This window comes from Apaloderma vittatum, unplaced genomic scaffold (genome assembly GCF_000703405.1).
Source record: "Apaloderma vittatum isolate BGI_N311 unplaced genomic scaffold, ASM70340v1 scaffold6023, whole genome shotgun sequence".
Taxonomy (NCBI): domain Eukaryota; kingdom Metazoa; phylum Chordata; class Aves; order Trogoniformes; family Trogonidae; genus Apaloderma; species Apaloderma vittatum.
Window position 1 is genome coordinate 606 of NW_009709705.1, and position 13,873 is coordinate 14,478.

Genomic DNA, 13,873 nt, shown 5'->3' on the forward strand with positions numbered 1-13,873 from the left:
TTTTGCCCTTGAGCTTTTGTGCCTCTAATCCTCCTACTCGGTACATAACGATTGTACCAAATCCTTGCAGGCGATTTCACTATTTCTTTTTACTTCTAATAAGTTCCTCTGTTTTATGGTTCACTAAAGGTTAGGCAGGCTCAATGCTGAAAATTTTGCGGTGCTTAATCACATTTTCTAATTCAGTTACATAAAAATTAAGTGAATTAGATTAAAAATGCCTGGAAATTTGTTTCTCGGATGACAGCTGTGACTAAAACCAGAGTTCCTGCAGTAGTCTAATTTCAGGAAATTTTCCTCTTGTTACTACATAACTAGGGGTCGAAGAAGCAATTCTGCTCTGGAATGGCGAGATGAGCATCAATAACACCGTATGCCCACCCTCTCCCCGAAATATCCCATACAGGGAGTATAGGCACTGCGCTGTATGCTCGACTTGGCAGACTTCAACGGACTTCACCCAAGGGCTTGAAAGAAGAGAGAGGAGAAATCCATCTCCCGGGTGCTCTAAAAAGGCTGGCACTCTGAGAAGGCTGAGGATGCCCAGCCTCCCGCCTGGAGTTGCGAGTGGGGGGGGGGGGGGGGGAAAAATTTCGGTGTGGGGGGGAAGGGAGCGCCTCTGCTGCCCCGCGTTCCTGCTCCACAGCCCCGCTCCCTCCGAGGGCGCCGCTGAGGGAAGAGCCCAAACGCTGCCAGCGGCAGGAACCGGAGAAGAAAGGAAAAGTTTCCTTTCGGCGTGCCTGGGCGAGCGCAGCCTGGAGAAGCGGGGCGGGCACGCAGGGGTCCCGCGGGCTGCCGGCCCTAGGAGGGAGAAGGGGAGCTGTCGACTAGATCTGAGGGGTATGTGAAAAGCAAGTCTGTCGTCAGTTGGTGTGTATGTGCTCTATGAGTGGCTGCATGCTGTGAGAAAACGTATACAGACTGCACTGCCAGAAACAAAAACGAGAATCGCTAGGAAATTAGTACATTTTTACCATGCCGTGCCATGCCATACCACACCATGTCCGTTATTTACCAGACCTGGTAAATCTGGTGTGTTGTAGCTTCTTTTTTCCCCCTTTTGGCAGGTAGTACACCAAACTGGACAAGGAAGTAGTAGGGCCAGCTAAAATGGCCTGAGAACCTCTCTGGGGGTGGCAATATTACCGAAAAAGTCTCTCTCTATGGCCCCTTCAATGATCTGAGGTATCTTTAGTTCATCTGGTCTTACAATAGCATCTAATTTCCCTATTCTATAGACACGAAACTGAGTCATAGGGAGATCAAGTGGATTCCCTTTGCTCACCCAGGAAATCTCCAGTGGAGCTTTGAATCGATCCCAGATGTCCCAAGCACTTTTCAATCTCACTAACAATTGTTCCCATTTCCCTTCAACACCCTGCTGCACTCACCTTCTCCTCCTCTTGAAACAAGATAAACTGAAGAAGAGATGCTACATCTCCTTTTCTCCTTAGCCCTTCCTCTCATTTCTCAAGAGGCTTTTTACTGTGGGAGGTTGTTTTGGGATGTCCGAGGAGGGTTTGGGGTGGTGATCCAAATTCTGTATTTTCCAATCTTTTTTTCCTACCAAATCCTACATACAGTATTATTCTCATATCATTTGAAGATGTTTTGATAAGAGCAAGTCATTTAAAAAAAATCCTTATAAACAGGCAGAGAAAAACCCATTTTCTGTAGGAGTCCTAAGTGAGTCCTCTAAGATCTAAGCAGATGGGCCCTTTCTGGATGATAACTCCTACTGTCTTCTACTGACAGAACATCTACTCTTTCAGAAAAGTGTCACTTGGAAAAAAAATAGTGCTTGGGAGCTTCTTGAGGGTCATAATTAGACACAGGCAACTTGGGAGAAGTCAAGTATTTTGCAGTGGTTTTTGCAGGAATCCTAGTGCATAGCAGCTCCACATTTACTGAACCTTTTATCTTTGATCTATATTTTATCAAATACCTCTTGGTTACTCTTTGCTCTTGCTGTATGCTCTTTAATGTTCCACTTAACAACAACAAAAAAGGGATTATAATAATAAAATGGCAATATTTGGGAATGATGGAAAACCAGTTAGACAAGATCGAGCAAAGAGCAGAAGCTTGTCTGAAAGTTTATCTCACCATTTGTATATAAACTTGTGTGATGTATATATAAATCAAGTATTACCTAAAATATTTACATCATCTAGAGGGGAGAGATTTGGGAGGCTTTAGACTTGTTAGTTGCATTTGATTACTATTTTTAGCATGTAAAACTGAGCTGAAATTGACAGGCTAAGAAACCTAATCCTTAGATGAGAGAAATCTGCTTAGTTCTATGGAGGACTGCTTAGCATTTGCCAGATTTATAAGGTAATTGTATTTAAAAAAAAAAGAGAAATTACATCAGCAATAGAAATATAGTTTTACTTTAAAGAAAATAATAAGGGTTGTTTTAGGACTTGCATATTGTATCAGAAAAGAAAACTTCTACTGACTCATGAGCTCTGCCTTCTGCCTCACGAATCATTTGGTCTGCAGAATCTCCCTTGTGCATTACAGCTCATGTTCCTGTAGATGAGTTCAGAAACTCTGCTTTGATCCCATAGCCATTTCACATTGATCCATGAGTTTTTAGAGCTTATAGGGTAGATTGATGGAGCACTACCATTCAGCAGCCAACAGAACAGATTTTCCAACTTTCACAGAAGAGATAACAGAAGAAATGTCAAGAAAGTACACATGAAGAGTAAAAAATACAAATGAAAAATTATAGATGAACTTACCCTTCTCTATTCCTTTAATGGCATGATTAACATAATTCCAATTTCTGCTCTCAGCACCCTGTTGTGTTACTGAGTTCCACTGTCCTGTAAACATTCGTATTCCTCGATATCTCAATGTGGTTGGAAAAAATGGATGGTGTCACTTGCTGAAACTTGTCCCAGCTTCACTCTCTTTTGCAACTCTCTCTGAATGCTTCTTAGGAGAAATAAGAAGAAAACCATCAGTTCGTCCTTTTAGGTATGTGTTATTTCAGACTCACAGTCCCTATTTTATCATCTTTTTATTGAAAACCACAGTCCCTGTTCCATCATACCTTTAGCCTGAGTCAGTTCTGCAGACTCAGAAATGTGATGGTAAACAGAATAAAACACAGGCAAATATTTTGCAATTGAAAACTCATGATTTGCCTCCTGCAGCAGAAACATTTGGTAGAATAGTGCTTGTCTCTTCAGTTCCCAGGCTGTGGCGGGGCTACACAGGTGGAACAGGGGAGCCTTGATTTCTTCTCTCATCCTTTTTGAGCCCTGATTTCAGGTCACAAGTGTAGATCCTCAGAGCAGAGTCATTAACTGGAGTAAACTCCTGCAACAAGTAAATTATATTAACATGCCTACTATGTCCAAAATCTGTAAAGTCCTTCCTTATCCAGGTCGTACCATGATGAGCAAAAGGCCTGCAGGAGAGCGACCAACTCCAGTCTTTTCCCTTTGTTTATCATGGCATCTAGGAAAACTCCTATTACTTGTAGTTTAGTTCTATGTTTTCATATTCTCTGCTCCATCACCCCAAAGTGCAATTTCAGCTTCTCTAAAAGACTCCAAAGCAGTTTGAGATAGGCATTTTGTCCTCTAGTTATTTATGCTGTTTGGTATGTGCTTAAACTGCTTCATGTGCATCTGGTTGATATGCAACCGTCCTAGGTGTGTGAGTCCAAATTTCTTCTCATTTTCTAGCTTGGACATGATGTTTTTGCCATCCCACTCTTGATACCAGATACACGTATTATGCGATTGCTCCTCAGAACATCTGTGACTATGCAACCTTTAAGAGAAGCTTTAGTATTTCTGGTTTTCTTTCAAAGCAATTTCCTTTTAACAATTCACCTAACTTGTTTAAATAGTTTCATTCACCTTAAACCCCAGAAAATCACACAGTAATATGAATCTTGTCAGGAGGCAGGGTAGTTTCTGGTTTTGTCATGTTGAGTATTCTTTGGTATTAACAAGCTACCTGAAAATTCTTCTATTTCTACCAGCACTGTCATAATCTTCAATCTTCAACAAAGAATTAGATGATACTTTTATCACCAGAAATGTGTTCTTCTTCCTGCAGCCACAGCCTATTCCTCTTCTCTGCAAATCTAAAATAACCTCTATATATGTCAAGACTGTATGTCTTTAAGATGCCACATCATTAAGACCCAACTTCCCATCCATTTTCAGCCAGCTCTTTGCTTCATAAATTGACTTGTCTATATAAAATCAGATTTTCTATGGTGAACCTATGAAAAATTACATTTCATGATATTTTGATATACGTAAATTTCTCTAAGCTAATATCTAATTATCTAACTGGATATTAAGAACAGTCTTTCAAGCATTCATCCCTACATTTTCCCCATGCTTTTGGGCCTGTCACCTGTACTATGTGATACCTTATGGATGTTGATTTGCCTCTACCTATACAAAAGGCATACAAAGTGAAAATAACCTCCAGATTCCATTCAGATTACCTGTTAACAGTGGAACTCAAAAGTTAGAATGACAGCCTAAGAGCAAACTTGCCTGTGACACCTTAGCTTACTCTGATTCACTCTTGACACCCACCTCATGGAATTTGGCTGCGAGTTTATGAAAAGCTTGGGGAGTAGAAGAAGTTAATGATACTAATGGCTAGAAGTACATCTCCAGATGCAACCACGCTGTTAAAAGTCCCTTTGCCTTCCTGCTTGGTTTCTATACTGACTGAAAAACACCTATGAAGTATCAGAGAATTTAGCCCATTTATAGGTTTGTAACTGTATGATTATAATCATATGTACACCATAGCATCTGTGCTGAAAGGACTGGGATACTTGTCCAATTTTTCTTCAAAAATGCAAAGATCCTAGTTCTAGATTGTATGGCCAAATTCTTTTTGTGTTCCCCAGCACTGTCTGGAAGCTTGTGAGAGCAGACGTATCATTTCAGGATATAGAAAAATCCACGTCCGTTGGGCTGGAAGGCACATCTTAAGATGCTAATTATGCCAGGATAACTTTATCCCTTGAACTGACCTAATCATCACAAGTTCTTTATTTACCAGGCTGAAAAAAGCAACCATCTAAAAGCTACAGCAGAAACAAGCTAAAAATGCCTCAGACTCAAGCAATTACCACTATTGTCTTCATGGAAAAAGAGCTGAGAGAGGTTTTCTAAAACTGTCCATGTGTATACAGGACATAGAGTAATTGCTGTCTCTTAGCACTACTCTAATCCTAATGTATATTTTTATGGCTGTGAAAATCTATACTCACATTTAGTTTCCATGAAGAAGCCATAAAGAAGAAAGTATCAACCTGTTAGCTTTCCATCCTTAATAAATTAATTATTTTGGTCCTAACTCTTTTCAATATTAGTTATGGAAGAATTTTTGAGTTTTCGTGGACAGGAGACATACAGTCCCAAACTAGTTTATCATTTAGTTCAACTCCACAGATCACTAGACCAAACAATAAACTCCTACATCTGGTTTAATTGCCTTCTTAGCCAATACATCAAAAGCTGAGTATTCTTTTTTTCCCCATATGAATTGTTAAGAGCGTTCCAGTGAATGTAGCACCTCAGTCAATATATTACATTTTATTTAGTAACATAAATACATTCAATTAAGATTTTAAGGGATTTTGGGAGGCAAAGATTATCACAAAGGTAAAAGAGATTAACAGGCATAGCAACACCTTTGATAGTCGTCAGATGTGCTGTCATCATGTATGTGTACAATTATATTCTGCAATTTGTTTGGGCTTTTGAATCTGTACAGGTGAATGAAAGTGCTTTCTGCAGAAATGAGTGAAACATTCAGCCTGAGTGCTAAAACAAGTGATGCAATATTTTCATTTCTATTGAATTAATTTCTGTTTAACTGATATTAAAATGTTGCTGACTGTTGAACCTTAGAATCTTGAAATTTGCTAACCTTTGTGCTCAAATTATAACGAAGCATGAATTTATGAATTATTGATCTAGGTTTGAATCTTTCTCCTGATGACTTTCTCAATCGTGCAGTTGCATCAGTAGCTTCAAAGTAAAAAGACTGTAAATCTTTTCCAGTATGTAACTAGAGGATTTTTTATTTCCTAGTAGTAGTTTTGTAAAAGCTTTAAGTACAATTCCGTCTCCAATTCACAGACAATTTATTGTCTTACCTGAGATATTTTCTGGTTTAACAGAAAAATATTCCATAGATGTGGAATCACACAATGTCACATTAGAAAATTATGTCACGCACCACTAGGTGTAGAAAGTACAGCAAAGTTCATCTGTCACAGGTATTCTTATTTTGAGAGATGCTCTCTGGTTGCTTCTAGTGGCATCAGCTCAGGAGGGAAAATTTCCACGTGGAGTTTTCCAGGGTGATTAGAACTTCACATACAAAGGAACTTCTTGTCTATTGATATCACTCAGTGACTGTTGTCATTTTAAACACTGGGTTTAAAGGCCTTCGGAGTGAAAGGGCCGTAGCAGAGTTGGCTCAAGGAGGGTTCTCTCAGATCTTGCAACAAATATGTTGAATAGCATAGCTATGCTTCTTGCGAGAGTGGGCAGCATAAAGTGAAGCTGAATCCATAGCCCCGTCTTGGCTTCTATTCACTTAGGCACAGTGTTCCACCCAGAGTTTTATGGCTCCGAAAGCTCATCCTCAGCACAACATGTGGCCCAGGTGTCTGTGATTGAGCAAGGTCCAGGATCAGCCTCTCCCAAGCATCAACAAAGGCTGCATCTCTCAACTGTGGCTGACAACTGTCTGGCTAGGAAAAACTTACTTTTTGTCAGTATGGAAATTGAAAAGCTTATTAATATGCAGCTTGGTCATATTTTACTCCTAGCTATTTGCTATGTACACTACTCGGTAAATGACTATGTGTGCTCATAAGGTTGCATACAATTCTGCTGCAGAGTTTGTGCATGCAGTAAAAGATACCCAAATAAAAGTGTCCTGATAGAGAAAAGGTTACAAGGTTGCTCAGCAATGCATGTTGTACAAATTTAAGAATATGAAAATAAACCATAAGCAGGAATCACTAAAACAATTTCAGACTCCTTTCTGCCTTGTCCTCCAGCAGCTCCAGACGAAGCTGAACCCAAAGCAAGATCTCTCAGGATCTATCAAAATATAATGCATTTTGTCAGTTCCTCATGCTGTCTAGTGGCAGTAGAGATTACAGACAATCTTTTTATAAGTTTGAAAGAGATTGTTCTGCTGGGGACAGTTTTTCTTCAGACAGTCTTGATTACTAGCAGGAACACTGTAATGTTGGCCTCCACAGCCAGAGGAGAGACTGGCTATCTGATCCTAGAACTGTGTTTGCTCGACTTAGCTTTCCAGACCCACCTCTAAAATGATGCCCAGACGTGACCTTTAGCAGAGGAAGACTCTAGAAAAACTTTTCTTTGTTCTTTCTTGCTATCATCCTGTTTCTTAGGCACATCACCCAGAGAGATGAGATCATGAAAAAAACAGAAAATTGTGATTCGGGAGTCCTTACCCTGCTCTCACATCATATAATAGAAGGGAACGGCCAAGGACTGATTCACCATGGCCTCCATTGTCAGCCCCTGATATATGTGCTTTAGGATGTAAGGATTACCCTTACAACCTTACAGAACATTTTACATGCTCAGAGAATGTCTGGGCAGGTGAGATGAGCAGAGTAGTCATCTGTTTTCACGGAAAGGAAACTTTCAGCAAACAGAAATCACTTGGCAGGTACAAATTTCATTCTCAGATTAGGTTTGAACTGTTTCTTGAACTAGAATGATGTAGTTTTATGGAATTATATTCTGATTCAGCAGAGTTATTTCATATATGAGTAATCTCACTGGAGTCAATAATAGAGCAATAGAAATTAAATTGCCGGCAGTCAGCCAGAGCATTTGGAGAGTTAAGGGTTAAGTGTGAACAATCTGTTTTGCTCAGCTGTGTGTCTAGCACATGCCATTTGCAAATCTACCCCTAAAGAACAGCAATATATAATGCAGTATATTTCTTAACTTTCTTTTGATTTACTATTCTGTTGTACCGATAAATGGTTAGCCTTGAAAGTTTTTGACTCAGATTTTGAGTGCAATGTCAAGATCAAGAAGATTGTCTGAAACATTCTTGGCCTGTTTTTAAATCTTTGTAATGTCCAACACTGGAAGCAGGTTTTAAATCACATAGTCATTCAGTGTCTTACAGGTGCTTTGAAAGAAAAGGAATACCTCGTTATACCCCTGTGAACTGAGTAAACGCATTTAAATGTACAGGATGATTTCTAGCCTTTAGTAGCCATAAAATGTCTGTGAGAAGGTGTGCAGATGCATACGCTTTTTTATGGATTAGGGGTGACTGAATCAGAGATGACCCTTTCAGAAACACTATCAGGACAGTAAACACAGTAACACTTCACTTACTTCACAGAGTAATGGTAAAACTGCCACTCTCCAATTTACTTGGATTAGTTGAAGCTTGTCTTAACCTACACTGAGCTTTCTCAGTCCCTGTTTCTCTGCTCTATATTCTTGGATTTACCGGGGATTTTTCTGGCCTAGAGCAGGTTCCCTGGGTTGGTGAAAGAGATGAAAATCTGTAAATGCTTAACTTTGGTGTCTCAGAGAGAGTTTAATTTATTTTAAGCTAATACATTTCAAACATAATTACGTGATGTGGGAATATATTTAATGTTCAGCTTCCTTTTCAGAAGCAATTCAATGCCTAGAAGCATTTAGATTCTTTTAAAGATTTTATTTAGTGTATATATGAGCACCCAAAAATATGGGTTTGAGTGTGCAGGAATTTTTACAGGAGTCAGTTTTATGTTACCCAAAAATGTTGAAAAATACTTGCATCATGAGTTAATGCATTGTAAAGTTCCTAGAATTTTGGAAGGCAATTCAAAGTTTTACTAAATGGTGTCTGTCAAGTAGTACTGATGAAAAGGTGTCTGTATTTTTCCATGACATCTGCTCCAGGGATTACACACAAAAAAAAAAGAACAAAACCCCACAAACCAGTGCTTTGATGCTTCGATGCTGGCAAACTAGTCCTGGAGAGCTTATCACATGCAACCCAATCAATTCCTCAGAGTGATACTCCGTATAACAAAGTCATCTTGTCTGTTACTTGGCAGAACAACAAAAGAATGGGATAGAGTGAAGACCTGTATATTTTTATCATCATACTTAACCACAGAGAGAGATATGGAACTTACTATGGAGCTAAGCCGAGACTCACTAAATGATGAGAAAAATGTACAGTCCCTCTAAAAAAGGTTTAAAGGGAGTTCTTCCCTCCCATAAAAATAACTTCAAAAGATCACCAGGTTATACAGCATAGGAACAGAGCATGGGCAGAGATTGTATTTCCTCCTTGTCTCTCCAGCATGCTTCAACTCACACCCTAGACTGGTCAGTCTAGAGGCTGAAAATTCATCCCATTTCAGTGCACAGCTGCTCATCGGCAACTTCTCCATACGTGTCCAAAGAAATGCAAATTACTGCCAGCTGTGATTTGTGCTCTTATCAAGTTGGAACAAGAGAGCAGCATCATCTTTCCTGTGTAGTCATCAATGTGCTGCCATAAAATAAAGCATATTGATATGGATGCAAGTTTGCCCTGAAAAATTTCACATTCCAGTGCCTTTCCACACTGTCCCGAGTCACAGGCACATCAGACAGTTATGTCCTAAATCAGCAAATCCAATTTCCTGCCATCTCAGTCCCATCACTGTGCACAATCCCTTTTGTGATTAAGCTACTCTAGAATGACTCCTTGCTTGAAAATAGTGCAACTGCTCTTTCACAGCCCTCAGTACACAATCACTCGATTCTGCTGTTAAATAGATGAAAACATGTCTCTGGTGCAGCATGTCGCTGGGAAAGCAGACAGGAAAGATGTTTACTGAAATAGCTCTGCGATCCAGTCCCTGCCCATCAGACACTGCCACCTTCAAGCAGGAACATCAGATGGGAGCCAAAAGCTTCCAGAGAAGTTAAGAGGAGAAACAAGGCACACAAACCAGACTCCCCTCTCAAGGCGCTTCCTCACGTTGCAAACTGTTCGAGGGCAAAAAGCGCGGAATAACGCACAGACTCCACCTAGGGCAGCAAGGCTAGAGATCCTCAGTGGAATCACTGGTGCTGCTACTACAGTGTGGGGCAGAAAATCAAGCCAGAGAAGTTTCCTCTGTGTTGCTTTGTGTGCTTCATAAAGAGCTGCTGGCAGTAGTAGTTCACCTGGTGACTGCTTGCGGTAGTTTTCTCAAAACTCTCTAGCCCAGCTGGATGAAAAATACCAAGTCAATGATAGTTGGTATTAATATTCCGTTGAAAAAGTGATTAGGGTCTTGTCACTCTTTTTAGTATTCGAACAGGTAAATAAATAATTCCTCACCAAATCATTCAGAAACTCCAAACACTCCACCCCTTTGAAACTCATTTTTATTAAGAGACACAAATGAATTTATAGGTGTTTTACCTGAAAGACCTTGAAAGGATGGTTTCTAGACTTCTGTTCTCTGTTTTGCAAAGCTGTATCAATGCTATTTTCCTTATTCTGCTCTGGACTTGGCAGAGGTAAATTTCCAATTAGTGTTTTCTTTTTTCTTCTTTTTTTTTTTTTTTCAGAAGCTGTATTGCATCACAGACATCACCTAATTTTATCAAGTGCCTATAGGTCAGAGATCTGGCATGTGTCATTTCACCTCTGAGAGGATATTTTCAGTAAATGTAGTTTTCAGTTTATATTTAAGAACAGAGATGACTCAAAAACTTCATGGTAAGTTACAAGTGAGCTTTAAAAATCTGATTTGGCAAAGATACTGTATGTTCGTTGTGTTAAGTATGGTAATCAGTAGCTCTCAGTTCAGATCAGCAGTTCCTCAGTAGGGAACAGTCAGGCCATATAGCATGAGCTACACTTGTAAATATGATAGAACATAACTGTTCTCAGAGACCTGTACTGAAGCAAATTTGGGGGCTTTTTTTGAATATGGACAATAATAGAACGGTGTTTTCTTCATTAAGAGGAGAAGTAGCTCTGCTCACTTGAGAATGTGTCAGGATATTTGGAGGTTGATCAACTCTCTGCATATCGCTCCCTGTGTGATTCTGGGAGTGCCGGATTTTAATCACTGCCTCTCATTATGAAAATGTATTACATGCAAAATTGTTGGGAAGCTTAGTTGATTGCTTGTGAATGCTTTGAAAACTTGACATCTGCAGTAATAAGTTTATTTTTTTTAATTCAACTCTTCTTTCTGGTATTTTAAATTGAATTAAAAGTCTAGAAAAGACCATTATCATAAGCAAATATAATATTCTGCATATGAAATATCTGGCAATTCCTGAATTCGGCAGTTCAATCTGGGGGTTGGTCTTGTGCAATGTGCTTTGGTACTAATGCAATAATACATGAATGAGTCCGTTTAAGCATGAACCTTATGGTGATTGCCCATCTACATAAACCAAGCATTTGCTCAAACATTTTGTGGACTGAAGTCTTTGAAATGTGTAAGTGCTGATATTTGTGAGAGACTTTCTCACCTGTAATCCTTGGAAGGTGTTTTCATATGGCAAATTCCAACTCTGACTTCATGTAACATTTTCATCTTTGGGATGTCACCTCAGAGAAGTGGAGGAAGGACCAAGTCCTCATTCACACTTCCAGTTATACCTGCTTGCATAGTTAAAGATGATACCCTTCCTTTTAAAGGAACTTTAATGCAAGTCGGTACATTTATCTTTAAGGAAAAACATGAGCTTGAGATTATAACATCTAACTTTATTTCACATTCTGAAGCTTCCAGAGTGCTGGCAAAACATTAATTTCAGACCTTGTTTAAACTAGTAGTTAGGTATCTGACGGCCATACTGGTTATGCACCAAACAATCTGTGTTTTTAATCTCCCTAATCCAGGGAACATAATAAAATGTTTTGATATCCAGTACGGATTTCAGGAGGATACAAAATACAGTACATTTAAGCTTCCCTTTCTACATTGTTTACTAAATATAGTGTAATACAAAGAATAATATGTCATGGAAGTTTCTACTGTAATGTAATGTTCATTTACAATCCAGGAGTAAAAATTTACTCATGTAAAACGATTTCACTTTCAAGCAACAAGAGATTTTGTCCGGCTGAGTACACGATGTAGGCCAAGTTTTCTCTTCAAACAGTCCATCAAACTCGATAAGCAAAGGGAGCAGGCTTGATTCTGCTTTTTGTAGGCACATTTGGATAAGTAGCATTATCCGTTCTAGAGCTAGGACACTGTGAATGCGCTTGTGCGTGCAGTGAAGTTCACCAAGACTCAGTAAGACTCTAAATGAAAGAAAAATATTATTAATGAACAAAATAACACAACTAGCTTTCTCCCAACTTTCTCCCAAGGACTATTTTAAGTCTGTAGCCTGAGACCAGCCAAAAGCAAGTCGTCGCTGTACTGGAACCCATAGTGTCTGCAGTGAAATGCTCTGTAAACCCTGTAAATTGTTGTTCTTCTAGCAATGACATATATCTCTCTAGAAGGGAAAAATGTTGCACACTAAAAGTAAAACAATGAAAGCCCATCAGTAAATACATGCCAATTAATTTGCTTTTACAATAAGGAACACTTATTTACAGTGAGTAGCACGTGTAAGCTCAATGTTTGTAGTAATATTTGAAAATGGGGTGATATTGGGCTGGAAGGTTGCAATTCAGAGATTAATACCAGTGCTTTCTGAGGGACGCTGAGCTCAGAAAGGAATGCATGCTGCCAGTCTCCAAAAGCCTAGAAAGTAAGATGTTAAGCATTTTGCCCATTCTCAAAAGCTGCTGAATCTTTGTCCTTCCCAGAAGACAGATAAGATCTTCTCTTTACAGAAGGGCAGGACCAGCCTCATCAGGATCAGGAGTCCCATGGCACGTAGTTGCTCAGCTCTTTTAGGAACAACAGACTTATTTGTAAGTGAGGAGTAGAACTGCTCCTCTACTTGTGGAAATTCTTTGCCCTTTATTTGAACGTGAAATATTTAACAGGAAACTGATACAATAAGACTTAAAACAGGCTCCATTTGTCTGTGCTATTTCCAAATCCTGGACTTCTTTCACATCAGTGCAATCACTGTCTACTAAGCCAGGGGTTAGCCTGACATGATACAAGTATGAGAGTAAAGAATATGTGTTAACCTCAACTAAATAGCCCATCTTTATCTTCATTTTCCAATTAATTGTACAGTCCTAGTATTCAGCCATAGATGTCTAATATCTTGCTTTAGTGAAAGACAGGATTTCAGTGAATACTTTGCCAGGAAGAATTAAGTGTTGGTACAATTTGAGAAAAGCAATTTGAAATAAGGAAATGAGTAATCCCATAGCAAAACAGGAAACTTAATTAAAAAAATAGTTGTCATTCATGCTGCTTATCTTGATAACCAGAACTAGAAAAATGAAATATAAGGAGTTCTGCTCCCATACAGCCTTACTGGGTGTTGAAATGTGACTACCTGTTCTGCTGGCCACAGATAGAAAATTCTTTGTAATTGTTACCATGCATTTAGTGTGTTGTTTAAAACTTCTGTCTCCTTGAAGCTTCATGTATTTCAACATCTTTTCCACACTGTTGGGAATTCTACACAAGAAGCCCTAAATCAGAGTCTTTTAAGATGCTCTACAGTCAGCAGAACAGGATGCATATGACTGCAGCTAGGACTGTGCCATTAAATCCTTTACAAGGTGTTCCATGGTTATAGGAAGAAGGTAGATAATAGAAGATGTTCTCTGAAAAGTTAACATCCTTGGGAAAATATGTAAAACCAGAACTCTTTTTTTTTTAAAAAAAAAAGAAACAGAATAGTGAAATTTGCAGAAATGTGTATATAAGTAATCCCTAATGTGA